The sequence below is a fragment of the Coturnix japonica genome, chromosome 2 (genome assembly GCF_054131305.1).
Source record: "Coturnix japonica strain WE chromosome 2, WE-NBRP24, whole genome shotgun sequence".
NCBI classification, from domain to species: Eukaryota; Metazoa; Chordata; class Aves; order Galliformes; family Phasianidae; genus Coturnix; species Coturnix japonica.
In genome coordinates, this window is record NC_140664.1 from 24545618 (window position 1) to 24560032 (window position 14415).

General features: G+C 38.7%; 1 protein-coding gene and 2 long non-coding RNA genes across 17 annotated transcripts in view; 2 read left to right on the plus strand and 1 right to left on the minus strand.

Moving 5' to 3' along the window:
- RALYL (RALY RNA binding protein like) overlaps positions 1 to 620 on the minus strand; it is a 360553-nt gene extending 359933 nt beyond the window's left edge. For 7 of the 15 annotated variants that reach the window (XM_032442788.2, XM_032442785.2, XM_085539420.1 and 4 more), the window contains exon 1: positions 38 to 620. The gene's annotated coding sequence lies outside the window, so the exon portion shown is untranslated. The remainder of the gene's footprint in view (positions 1 to 37) is intronic. The other 8 variants (XM_085539423.1, XM_085539425.1, XM_085539424.1 and 5 more) reach the window with 6 other exon arrangements.
- Positions 621 to 815: 195 nt separating this feature from the next.
- LOC116652979 (uncharacterized) lies at positions 816 to 6821 on the plus strand. The gene is made up of 2 exons (XR_004306266.2): positions 816 to 6360; positions 6480 to 6821. It is a non-coding gene; the product is annotated as an uncharacterized LOC116652979 (long non-coding RNA).
- Positions 6822 to 10637: 3816 nt separating this feature from the next.
- On the plus strand, positions 10638 to 13523 carry LOC107310302 (uncharacterized). Its single transcript, XR_001553553.3, has 3 exons — positions 10638 to 11417; positions 11654 to 11797; positions 12015 to 13523. It is a non-coding gene; the product is annotated as an uncharacterized LOC107310302 (long non-coding RNA).
- Positions 13524 to 14415: the final 892 nt, after the last annotated feature.

The window sequence follows — 14415 nt, forward strand, 5'->3', positions numbered from 1 at the left end:
AAAAAAAGGACAAGAATGTCAGCGGAAAGGTACTCACCGAGCGGGAGTAAAAGGGAGGAATAAAAATGAGAGTTACTATAAAATACAGTATGGCGGTGGAAGAAGGAATGAGGCGCTTTTTTTTTTTCTCTCCTCTCTAGTCTCTGCCTCCGGCAACCGCCACGTGATCCGGAGCCGGGCGGACTGGCAGCCGGGAGGGCGCAGCGGCGGCGGCGCCGGGCGCGGACGCAGCCCGGACTCAGCTCCGCGCCCCGCGGCCGCCCCCCCCCCCCGCCCTGCTCCGCACACGCGGCTGCCGGCCTCGGCAGGTGCCGCTCGCTCACGCAGTCGCGCACACACAACCAGGCGCGGGCACGCAGCCGGCTGCGCGGGCGAGGTGCGGAGGCGGGCGCGGCAGCGCAACTCCCTCGCCGCCACCGCCGCCGTGTGAAGTTACCGCCCGCCTGTTGCCCTCCGGCCGCGCCGCCCGCTGAGCCCCGCCGGGAGGGGGATGCCCTGCCCCGGTGCGCAGTGCTGCCCCTCCTGCCGCTCGGGCTGAGGCGGCGCGCCGTGCGTATGTACCCGCAGCCCGGGGTGTGCGGAAGGTGTTCGTGCGGATCGGGGTTCGCGGGGGGTTCCCCGGCCCCGCTCCTTCCCGGGGCGGTTCCAGTCTGGCGGTCGTTGTACCGCACGGTCGTGTTCCGGCATCTCCTGCCGGAGAACGCTTCGCCTGCAGCTGGGGAGGAAGGACGGGGAGCAGCTGTCCCACCCGTTATTTGCCTTTGTTTCCCGGCTTCTGTCCTGTGTCGCGACACGGGCTTTCGCTTCCCGTAAGAAAGTGATTGGTGGAGGTGGAAAGGGAACGGGCGGTCATTGCACCCAGCTCAGCATGGCAGTGCGTGGGGCTGGACCCCAAGGCACCGGAGAGTGGCCCTGGAGCGGCTCCAGGTGGCAGCTCTCCCCGTTTCTCCCTCACCAGCCTAGAAATACTCCGGAGCAGGCTGCTGCTGAGAGTTTCCTTACATCTCCTGCTTCTCCCTTTTTTTCTCTCCTCACTGCCTTCTTGGCTAACGCATCAGCCAGGAGAGCAGGCCACGGGGCTGGGGGCATCTTGGCTCAGGCTGAGGCATGGCCAGAGCTGAGTGCTGCAGGCCCAGCCTGCAAAGCCTGCACCCTCACCTCAGCAGCCCCAAACTTAACTGCTGCTTCAGCAGTGAGAGAAAGAGACATCTGTGTGAGATAAATTAATGGAGGAAGAGAAGCGCTTCTGTGAGCCAGGTGCTGTGATGGAGGGAGCGATCCTCCTCCATCCCCCGTCCTCCCTCCCCCCTGCACTTTTTGTTTAGAGCTGCTCTCTTTTCATCTGGGTCAGGAGGCAGGAGATGCAGTCAGGTTATTATTCTATAGAAATTGCTTTGGCCAGTAAGAGGATGCCCTGCTTTATAAAAGACTGGTGAGGGCACCAGCCTGCCTTCTTCGTGGCCTTGCACAAAGCCTTTTCCCTTGCCCCAACCATTTCTTTCTTTCTTTTCTATCCCCTATCTCTTCCCTAGTGTTTCCAGAGAATGAAAAGAAATGCTCCCTTTCTTCTTTGCTCTCAGATTCTTTTATGAAGCAGAAAAAGATAACTGGACAAAGTTTAAAATCTAAAATATATTAACAGTTATGCTTTCTCGCTTTTTGTCTAGCTTTCTATTTTGGCAATGGGTTTGTTTTGGCATTTCATACCAATCACGGTTGTTCTCTCCCAGCTGGGCTTGGCTCCCAGGAGTGGAACTGTACTTCTGAGAACGTTTAAACAAACAACAACAAAAAAATAGATAATCCTTAAAGGTACAAGAAACAAAAGTGTTTGGTATGAATGCTAACCAACTTTACTGCATTTTACATGTGTAAGACAATGAACTCAGCCATGTTATGATGATATCCTGGATTGTCACATCTGGAGCTGTCAAGTGTATTTCCTTGTCAGGTACATTGTTTTGATCAGCATTAGGTACAGTGTAAAGAAATACAGTCCAATGGCCGAGGGTTTGCTTAGTGATATTTAGTTTCCAAATGTGTTTGCAGAATGGAAGCTTAAATTAAAACCCTATTTTCTTGCTGATTTTCCCTTTTCTTTGTTTATGTTACTTTGAGCACACATCTTCCTGAAATAGTAACGAGAAGAAAAGTGAAACAGTGGTATTTTAGTGGTATTTTAATAACCTAATGCTGTAATAACAAGTTTGGCACACAGATAGGAAACCAGATACATACATTTTGACAATATATTTTATGCATCGTTTGCTCATTAGATTCCAAGAACTGGGAATAAGGTAAATACATATGTTCTCATTACAAGTATGTTCATATTTATTTGGTGTACTGCAAGAGATTTAAAAATTCATCATGGTACATTGGGTAAATCTGGATGTAAACTGGAAGATACAAGGTTTAGAGGTGGCTGTAGGGGGCAGGTGTGGTGCAAGGGGTTGTACATGCTTTGTAGACAGCTGAGTGGAATCCAGGCTTAGAAAATGTAACAATATTACATCCCAGTATAGTTAACATTGTAAATATTGTGAAAATGAATGGGTTCCTAAGAAGTCACCTTTTCTGTTTGCAATCCAGTAAGGTGAAGGAAGCTTCAGGGAGCAAAAGCTGCAAGAAATTTGGCAAGAATATGTGTTTGGAATAGGTTACAACCAAATGAGAGTTCAGAAGAATACTGTTTTCACAGATTCCTAGGAAACCGTTATTTATCAATGCCTGCACTTTCTGGCTACTTCTGCTTGAAGCTGCCTCCAAGAGCAGCTGGACTGAAATGAGGAAATGGGAGAAACTTGAACACATTGCTCAACAAAGTGTAATGTAAAAGAATGCAGCTGAGAGTGAAGAAAAAGGAGTGCCACTTAGATCATTTCCAGGGCATACTGCTTAAGTATGTACATGTAAAGAAAGTGCCTGCTGGCTATTTTTAGGATTTCCATTTTTCCTTCTGCAAGACAGCAGCTGAGCTCCACTGCAGAGTGATTAAGAGTTGCCCTTAAAGTAACGAAGAATTTTGGATGGAGAGGGTATGAGCCAGCACTTCTTTGCCTCTGTTTTAGTTACCAGCAGAGAGAGACTTCCTAAGGTTCCTGAAACATGACACTTCACCATCAGTGCTCTGTGGATTATGCTGGGCTCACTGTTCCTGCAGTCATTCCTTACTGTTCCTATCTTTTGCATCTCTTCCCTGCACCTCTGCAGTATCATCTTCCCCTTAGGAGGAGAAATAAGTACATACTAAGATTGTCTCATTGACTGTAATCTGTTTTTCTTGATTGCACTGAAGCATCTATACTCTCAGAACAAGTCTGCTGCTGTGTATGCACCTTACTTATGCAATTTTCTTCCCTTTCAACTGATGCTAGTTTTGGAGACACACATACTTCTCTCTCTCTTTTATTATTTTTTCTTTTTTTAAACACCGTTTTCACTGTACTTACAAATTTAAACGTCTTCTGAATGCAGGCATTAAACAATTAGGAGTCCAGCACTAACATACTGGCTTTACAGGGATCCATCAGCATGACTCAGCAGCCTGCAAGCCTGAGCTCCAGTTGCATGCAGTTACTACTACCTTCTCCTATTGCACTAGTAGGAGACAGTTAAAATATTACTGGGTGCAAAACTAGCAGTAGTAATAATGATAATAACACTCATGATACAATAATTGATGGAACACCTCCTGTCCTAGGACTGCCTGAGAGAGCTGGGGTTGTGCAGCCTGGATGAGAGAAGGCTCGGGGGAGACCTGAAGCAGCCTTCCAGTATCTAAGGTGAGGTTACGAGAAAGGAGAAGACAGACTCTTATCTGTATGATAATACAAGGGGAAATTGTTCCAAAATAAAAGACGGGAGATTTAGGCTGGATATAAGGAAAAAGCTTTTTACAGTGAGGGTAGTGGAGCACTGGAAAAGGTCACCCAGAGGTACAGTGGATGCCCTGTCCCTGGAGACATGCAAGATCAGACTGGACCTGACCTTGCTGTAGGTATCCATGTTCACTGCAGGGGAGATGGACCAGATGATCTTTAAAGGTCTCTTCTAACTCAAATTGATTCTATCAATAATAAGTGACCTCTTTTGCAGATTCAGCTATCTAATCCCAATTCAGTGTCTAATTTATATGTGATGCCTTTGAGACCACACAGTGTAACAATAGGGTTTGAAGGTTTTGTTTTTGGTTTTTGTACTTTGTCCCTTTTATATGTCATGACTGCAGGAAAGGGAAAAATAGTTGAATAGTAAGTGATAAATAAAAGAATTACTTGAAGTGTTGGATAAGGTACTAGGTTAAAGGAAAACTTAGCATTTCCCAAAATATTAGATTAATATAGTTAGCTATCATTTAAATGTTTGGGTTGTTTTTTGTTTTTATGATTGAAGTGCTTTATGTCAGAGAACATCAAACTGGTATATTTTCCTTTTTAAAAATCATCTCCAACCCATCTTAATAAATATGACCTACTACTTGAGACTGAAACATATTTTGGGGAGATTTTTCCTTCATCTGTTTTCCTCTGTACAATAACATTGTTTTTCTTGCCTTTTTCTACAGAATCATTGTTAGTTTCCACAAAGTTCGACACTTTTTTCCTCCTTCAACTTACAATACTTTTAAAACACTGTATTTATCTGTAAAGTAAGGCTAACTCACTTATATTACCACCTTTTCAGATGAAATTTCCAAGCAGCAGATACAATCCAGGTAAAAACGTCCAGTAATAAATGACGGAAGAAATAAAAGCAAGGACACTGTTTAAAGGAGGGAAAACAGAGTATCTGAACGTTTCCATTATATAAGGGAATGGGAAAAAAAAATAAAATAGGAAGTCTTCAACAGTTCCGTGGCCCCCTTTTTTACTTGTATTGTAAGGTTAGAAGGGTTTTTGAGTAGGATGAGTTTTCAGTTATTGAATGCTTTTCTCAGTGGAATGTTCCATCTTCCAGCTCTTGAGTACTGTGCTTTTTGAAACAGTCATAGACAATATGCAACGAGCTTTGTGTTCTTAAGATGACTATTTTCACGTGCTATTTCATAATAATACAAAAGAGACATCTACAATAAAAATCAGTGAGAATCTACAATAATAATCAGTGAGAATTTTGTATGCCCAAAGCGTCAAGTTTCAACATTATTGCTTTTTGCTCTTCTAATTTGTTCTTTTCATTGAAGGGTTAATTAACGAGTACAGCTTGTAATGAGCATGTCTCGGTTTGTGAGCTTTGCAATAAGCAAGTCTGGGAACAGTGTGAGATAAGGCAGCTTATGATCAAATTCATTGGTCTGCACCATCTGTTCTTATGCATTAATTTTCTATATGATGATCTGTCCACAGAAGGGGAATTCAAAACATACTTTCAGGGTTCTTTATTTATTATATTTGTGTTGTATCTGCTGGAAGTGTATGATGGCTAATGACTGGCATGTGTAGTTGAATGGAAGAATGAGAGCTGAGAGATCTTTTTATAGGGTTAATCAGATGCAATGCTGCAAAGTGTGCCTTTTCAAGAACAGGTATCCCTTAATGCACGACACTGTTTTCCACCTCAATTATTGCAGGAAGCAAGGTTATATGAAGAAGTAAATGTGTGATAAAATAGCTGGTCTTTGTTGTAATGCTTGTGTATCATGAAGTGTTATAAGTTTGCATAGCCAGTTTCAATCCAGGTATTTCCCAAATAATGAAATTGTTATTACAGTTTCACTGTTCATAAACAACTTCTTTTAGCATACAGGGAATACACATGCAGACATACATAGATGCACCTGCATCACTTAACCTGTTCTGCCATTTTCTTTCTTTGACCCTCCGTTCATGTTACTAACAAGAGCTAATCTTAGCTAGCTAATGAGATCTGACATTATCGCAGTCCATTTCAGGATGGCTGGAGGCTAGAGGATTTTGTGTATCTTGTTTTATTCATATGTTGTCCTGGAGAGAAATGGAAACATCACGTAAAAGCACTGAGCACTCAGTGTCTGCCTCTGGGCAAAATACAGGTAAAAGACCCCTTTAAAATAAAATCATATAAAATTTAATGTAATTTCTATATTTTTTAATGGAAAGACAGTTCATAATAGAGGCATGTCTTACTCTGACCTCATCTGCCTTGCATAAATGCAGAATTTCTGCAGATGGGGGAAGACTTACCGTATAATTACATCAGGTTAGCTGAGGTCAATAATACTGGAAACATATATTGACGTGGTGAGTAGCATTTATTAATTTATTTTCTCTCTCTTACTTCTAGCCAGAAAATCTTAAATACTTTTTCATGATCACAATTCCTCTTCTTCATCTCCTGCTTATCAAGTATTCTAGGACAGCATCCTATTGTTATTTTGAGGTAATTTTTTAGCCTGTGAGTATAGGAAACAGATTTCCCTTTTCCTCCCCTTTCTAAATGTGGCTGCACTAAGATCTATTCATTTATTTATTTATTTCATGTTTGGCTCTTTCATATAGATAAACCTCTGCCATGCTGCAGCTTTTTGAGTGCCTTGAAGCTTGCAAATGACTCATGTGGCACACTCCCTTCCCTTTAGCCAACATTGAAGAAGCCTGGAAAAACTATGTTTGGGAATGATCCTCCTCCTGGCTTACATCACAAATGACTTCTATTACAGGATAAAGCCTGAAGGCACAATCCAGCCTGAAATACATAGTCATCATGAACTGTAAAAATACTTCATAACAGAAGTTAAATACTCCAAATCATTTACAATTCTAAACCCAAATCCCTATCAGTCTACATTTCCAAATTCTTCAAGTATGTTTTCTTTTACAATAAATGCCAATAAGAGATAATTATTGTGTTTGATGTGAATGGACTTTTCCTATGTTACAATCAAGTATAAACAGCATATTAAAAAAAAAAACAAAACAAAAATCCCTGCATAGAAGTCTTTGAACAAACACATATCTATATGTAAAACATAAACTATGTCAGGAGAGCCTGCATGCCAGCTCTTAACTCCGTAGGATGCCACAAACTTATTTGTGCGGTATTCACTGCTAATAAAATATTTGCAGATCCTATTTTCCTAATAAAACTGGGAAATGCCTTACAATATCAATAACATTTTTTAAGATAATTTTCAATTCTACTGTAGTACAAAACACAACATGAAAGCATAGTCAGAAAACCAGGACACCATGGGTTATTTCTAGAGATGTTTTTCTCTAGAATTTCATTTAAAAGAAAAATTTTTTTTCCTGTGGCTTTTGCAGCCCTTTACATGCAGCATTTTTCTCAGCAGTAGATCTACTTGGATCAAAAATGAATGCCTATAAGAGAGCTTTGGAAGGAGTCACTAAGAGAACTTTGTTGTTGGAGATATGCATAGGAAAAACAACTGAAAGCATCAGGGCGATTTGGGAGGAAAACAACTATTGATAGCCCTGGTTATAGAGGTTTTTAAGGGAACCAATTATAGATCTCCCAAGGAAGAATTATAGATTTTCACAGAAATGTTAGGTTTTAGCCAATATCTACCTTATCAAGAGAGTCACCTGCAGTGCAATTGATAATACCAGTAGCATAGCAATCCCACAGTGAAGCATTAAATCAGTATTATGAAAATGCTAATTAAGTGATATCAGTTATACAAGGGGCAGATAGAAATAAAAAAGTAACTTAATAGCATCATTTTTTTGCTGTTTATTTTAAGTTTTGATGTGCTTTGTTGTTGTTTATTTGGTTTGTTGGTTATGTTCTTGCTTTCTCACATTTGCTTAATGTGTTTTCCCTCTATATTCCACAACATAACTGCAAGTTGGAACAAAATACATTTCTATTCATATATTCCTCTCTCCTCTACAGTCTATCTTACTCATCTGTTCAAAAGGGGAGTATATATTTTTGGTTTATAGTGTTACTGATAAGAAGTTGTATTGCAGCTCAGAAGGAATAATATAAAACCAGAAGAAACCAGTGGATTCTGGTGAGCACTTTCTGAATGTGAATGACAGAAATAGAGGGTTGAGAGAAGAAGGAAACCAGAAAAAAGAAAATGAATCAGTCTGAAGATTGCCAAACATAGTACTGCTGATAATGTACGCATTTTACTAGAAATACTAATTATTGATGGTTTATACAATTGTAATTAGAATTTAAGCATCCATATATTTTGTAGCAACAAATAAATCTGTGCTCTGTTAATATGATGTTTATTTGTTACAACACAGTTCTACCCTGTATCAACATGTAATTGTCTACATACAGGAAGCAAATTCTGTGATTTTTATCCAATGTTATGTTCCAATTACAAAAGAGCTGTATATCAGTGTAGAAAAGCAAACTGAATACAAGGAGGCAATACATTTTCTATTTGAGTTAAAATAATATACATGTACAAAATACGTATGCAGAGACAAAACATATAATTTGAATCTTTTCAGTTTGTAGGATTTCAAGGATTCTCTCTATTGCAAGCATTCGAGTGATCCTCATGCAAGTAGCAGTATTGATTTATAGTAAAAGCTTTTGTAAGTAAACATTATTCATATTATTAAAAATTTTCAGGGAAGGTTTCCAGCTCTGTAGACATTTCTTTTGGCCTCACTGCTGCTTCAAGCGGTGGGAGGAATTTTTACAATAGAATTACCATTAGCTTTTTAAAGCTGAAAATACTCTTGTAGCTTCATTAGAATGTAAGAGAAGTTCCTTGTTTTGAAAATAGCTTACAGTTTGACGAAGAAATGGTAATGGAGAAATGAGGAGAGGGGGAAAATGTGAACAAAGGGTTCATCATGGTATTTTTTTGTAATCTCTTCTTTTTACAATTTAGTTATGTTTATTTGGTAGTGAGATCTAACTTAATTCCTTAAGTTGTCAATAGGTTTGCCACTCTTGACTTCAGTCTATATGGGGTAACCAGCTTTCACTCCTGACTATTTCTCTTATTCCCTTCCCTCTCTCCTGATGGAGGTTACTCAGATACAATAATATAAATACATATGCTTATATGCATATATCTGAATTTTGCTTTGTGTAAGATCAATTGTTAAATGGTGTATGCTGATAGAGATCACTAAATACTATCTATAAACACTGTTATTCTGGGAAGACTGAATTGATGGTACTAGCTGGAAGTATTAGTGGCGACAATTGTCTGGTAGATAGTATAGTAACTTTCTTATGCCAGATCATGATTCTGAAATCTGCGGTGATCCCAATAAGTTTGAGGACTAGAGAAAGATGGGAAGATGTTGAATTTGAATAATAAGCTAGTAAACAACCTAAAATAATAAATAAATGAATAAAATAGAAGGTTTGTTTTTCCAACCACTTTCTTAATTATTTATTTATTTATTTTCAGTAAGAGAAGGAGAAAATAAAGGTTAGGGAGAAAATGCAGAGTGTATAGGTGAAATCTGTGAGAACTGCAGAAGAAAGGAATTAAAGCCAAGTAGAAGAGCTGTGAAAACAAATATGGAAAAAGCACTTGTGAAAGTAAGAGGTGTCAAAAGACTTGGGTTAGAAATGTCTGAATTAGGAGGAATGAATTTTGGGTCAGGTCATAGGCAGTTCTAGTAAAGTGAGTACTAAAAGGGAATTTGGAATTTAACGTTATAAAAAAAATAATTGGTAATCACAGAAACAACATGAAAGTTTTAAAATGATAAACACTGCTGTGCAGGATATTGACTTAATAATAAAAATTAAATATGCCTCACAGTGATTACGTTCTTCCAGATAATTTCCTAGAGATTACCTGTTGGTATTTTTGGAAAGGTAAAGGAGAAAGTCACCAGGATGTGAGGTATTCATCGGTGTCTACTGAGATTTTTCTACTCTCTCATACATGGAGCTTAGTAGTCTTGGTCAGGAGCTGGCAAGAAGACAGGAGTCAGGAACAGAAGTTACCTCAGTAGTTTCTGTGTTGTGTAGCAGTTAGTCACCAAATTGCCAAATGGAAGAGTAAAAGGAATTTCCTCTTATTTGATTCATGAGTCAGTAACTCCTTACCATGGCAGCTGAATGCCTTAAAATATTTAGATTTCCTTTTGTAATCTGTTCAAAGACTAAAGCTCTCTGTTGTCCCCTCTTTCCAAAGACATGGAACTATCATAAAGTGTGTCTCAGGAGTTTCTGTAATTCCCAGAGTTTGATACTTCACAAATGCAAGTAAAAAGCTTTGTTCAGTCAGATACAATCCCCTCTGAGTCCGTTGGCTGAATGCAAAGTAAGTGTGCATGCAGAACAGACCAATCTGTATCTGTATTTTCTGTGCTGGTAGGGCTCTGGCTCGCACATCAGTTGGCTTCACAAGTAATTTTAGCAGTTTATGCATAGATGAATACATCTTTACACAGAAAGAGAGATTTACAATGCATGTCCTTTTCTGCACGTCCTTTTCTTGTGAACAAATTCAGCAGCTCACTTTTGTTAATGTGTTATTCTTTAAGTCAGTTTTCTTTCATTAGATTTGCATATATTTTCATTGCACAAAAAAACATGCAATACATTTCTATAACCTTCCAGTGTATTCTGGTAAATGTTAGAGGGTCTGGAAGATTTTTACATCATTGGAACAGGATGAAGAAAACAGGATAAAGCTGATGTTCAGTTGCTTCTCTCTGTTATCACACGTCACTTTTCTATACTCAAGTGAACCCTAATCTCTCCTGTAAGAGACATACATGTTGATTAAAAAAAAAAAAGAAAGAAAGAAAAAAAGAAAAAAAAAAGTGGCCTAGTCAGATGGATTCTTCATCGTTTTGTAGCTCAACTTGCACAGACTTAGGAGAGTGGAAATATTTTAGTATTCATTTTTTTTCTACTAAAGGATCTGGGGTCATATAGAGTGCATTAGTAGTACATACTAACAAGAAGGATGCATAGCCCAGGAGAATCCTTCCTTGGGGATAATCTTTGGATCTTGGGTTTGGTAGATTTTGTGTTTGTAAACATGAATTCTCAATGTCTGCACATGAGATCTACAGACAATATGGTGATTGTTCTCAGAGACATGATCTGTGTTTTCTAAACATGAAATATGGAAAGTACTACTGATATAGGCTTTTTATTTGGAAGCAGACCCTATGGAACAGATAATTCTACATTATTCCTGCTTTATTGTGAATATTGGCTAGACACTGCCTAAGCTTATGGGAATCACAGCCTTTGCTTAAGACTGTGCTAAGTATGTCAGTATTATGCTAAGTGTCTTCTGCACTGGAAGTACACTAGGTTCCCTTTATGAGAGCTTGGGTTGAAGTGAGCTGGAAGCTAGGTGAATTTGACGGAAGCCAGGACAAAACCTGTATCATCACACCACAAAGAGGATGTGAAAAACATACAACACTACTGTTTCCCTCCCTTGCAGAACAAAGGAAATAAAATATGATGAAGCCTTAGCTGCCTGTGAAAACCCAGCCTTATAGTAGGACCAAGCAAAGGTAAGATTGCATGTGTTGTATTGCCAATGTTTTTAAAGAGAGGTGTGTTTGAGTTTGTTTTGTCAGTGGGGACAAGTACATGTTCCGGTAAACACTGCATCTCTGCAATGGTGTGTTAAGAGAGTGTCTTAAAAGAGAACAGAAATATTGCTAGTATATTCTGTAGGTCTGCATATTTAAATCATCAATTGCTTGTAACACTACAGGAGTGTTTTTTCTTTACTTTTGGTAAGTAGCAGAGATGCTGCTGCCTTCAGGAGTCCTCCCTGTATGTGAACATCTCTCCTTTATGTGAACTCCTTCAGCTGAGCCAACAAATGACAGCTTCTACTGAAGAGCAGAGAAGAAAGTGCCACATCCAGCTCCTCACTTGTCCAAAGGTGCTGTCAAAATGTAGAATTTAATCTTTGAGATTAGTGCTTAAAAGCTCAGAGCTCTAGAGCCAGGATTTAGGCTTTGTAAAAGTCAAACTCTGTTTGAAAGATCGTTGGTCAAAGCCAAAAAGCTTAGACTTCATCTCAGTGCAGCTTTTAATAATACTGTTTTATCATTTCTACAAACACAAAATAACATGTGATTTGCTTGTTTGTTTTACAGAATGGATATACTTTCCTGATAATAAGAGCTGATAAATCAATCAAGTGCATTACTGGGGTATATAAAATTTTTGAATGATGTTACTCATGAGGTAGCTGCTGAGTTTCTGTGTTCAGGGCATGCTTGTGACAAGAAGGAATGATCAAAGACAGCTCAGGTATGTGCAGATCAATGCTTGAAGTTCCTGACTTTAGTGAACAGTCTCTGAGAAACTGAGCACTGTGCAGGAGAATAAATGAGTTCAGGCTTATTTACGCGCATTTCAGTTTTTAGAAAGATTTAATGAAATATAGGTTTGTTTATATTCCATTCTTTACACTTTAATAATTGTTTTAATATGCATAAATTTATTCAGCTGTTTGTAAAAGAAACAGCTGCTTGTGGTTCTTGATTGGCATAGTTTTAAAGATATGAAGTCAAAACTGGATAATAATTTCCTTAATATGCTTATTGAGATGCATTCTTTTAGGTAGCTTCTAGTGAGGAAATAAATAGCAAAGCATTTGGAAACACCAGTAAACCTCTGCTTCTGGTGGAATGGTTTCAGATTGCTTGAATTTTGTTGGCTTAATTTTGTTGTGAAGTTCTGAGTCTGTGACAGTAAGAATACGTACACAAATACGTTAAACTTAATATCATGAAACATATTTCATAAAATCACTAGGTTATATGAATAAATCATTTGAACAGTTTTTCAGTACATTTACTTTGACCAAACTTTGCAACTGCTATCAGGTCTTGAATACAAGGGAAGAAGCATTTCTTCTGTTCTGTAAATCACTTCCTTCCTTATACCCACTTTTTTATTCCCTTTATTTTATATTTCAATATGAGATAGCTACTGATCCATAAAATGACATATATGTAAACTTTGGTTTTATTACTTCTGCAAAATTTGACATTGAATATTTGGCTATTGTGCATTTTGATAAATAGTATAGCAGAAGCTTTCCTCCATAACTGAAATTGTATTTGATCTGTTGTAAATGAAAGCAGAATCTGGGTTGTTTCATTAAAGGAAATGTCTTGCTTTCCTGTGTTATACATGATCTATTAAGCCTATGTAAAGTATTTACTGTCTTCTCTACTGAGTTCACTTTCACAGGCTGTTAGTTTCTAACACGCTACTAATTCTTAGATCTTGGCATTCATGATGGCATTACTGGATTTGAGAGGGGAAAATATTCAGAGAGAAGGAGATGAACCATGAGATTTCCTCTGTAAAGAACTTCTTTTGGTTGTGGGGCAGCTACACAAACACCCATTAAAATAGAAACTTTTATATAATGTCCTAAATGCATATTTAATTGCTTGAGTAAGTGAATTAGTTTAATAATTTCTGACTACTCTAGAGTTTACACAATTCACTTCTTTCTAGTGGAAACAGGATTCAGTCAGTTGAAGTTCTGAATTTCTGTACAAAGCTTCATTTTTTTTGTGAAAAGATGCAACCATATAAATGCTATCATGTTGAAACTAGACTGATTATGTAGACAAAAAGTGTTGATTATAATATTCTCATTATAAACATTTGTTTTACAATTTTTTTTTCCCTCTTTGATTCATGTACTTGATCAACTAAGTAGATCTAATTTTAAAGAGCAAGATTAATTTGACCACTGCATTATTTTCTTCTGGTATTATCTCTTCTTTATTAATGTATGGAAGTGGTAACATTAGTGATATGTTAATGTCTATAAAAGCATGCAGAAGGTGATCAAAAGAATTATAGTTTTTAATCTCAAGTGCTGGTGTTAGACAGGTTTGTAACTACTGTGTGAGATTGTATGTGATGGAATAATAGAATTATAGAATGGCTTTAGTTGGAAGGGACCTCAAGGATCATCAAGTTCCAACCCCCTTGCCATTGGCAGAGTTGCCTGTCACTAGATCAAGTACTAGATCAGATTGCCCAGGACCCCATTCAACTCGGCCAACATGTCCAGGGACCGAGCATCTGCAACATCTTTAAACGACCTGTTCCAGCACCACACCACTCTCAGTAAAAAACTTCCCTCTGACTTCTATTATAAATTTCCCCTCCTTTGGTTTAAAAGTATTGCCCCTTGTCCTGTCACTATCTAGCTGTGTGAAAAGTTGATTTTCTTCACGTTTATAAACTCCCTTTAAATACTAGAAGGCCACAATGAGGTTTCCCTGCAGCTTTCTTTTTTTCCAGTCTAAACAAGCTCAGATCCTTTAGCCTAACTTCACAGGGGAGGTGTTGCAGCCCTTGGATCATCTTCATGTCCCTCTTCTGGACCTTCCCTCAAATCTCAATTTCTTTACTCTATTAGGAACTCCAGACTTGAACACAGTGCTCCAGCTGGAGCTTCATGAGTGTGTAGTAAAGGCAAACAATCACCTCCCTCACCCTCTTGGCCACCCCTCCTCTGGTGGA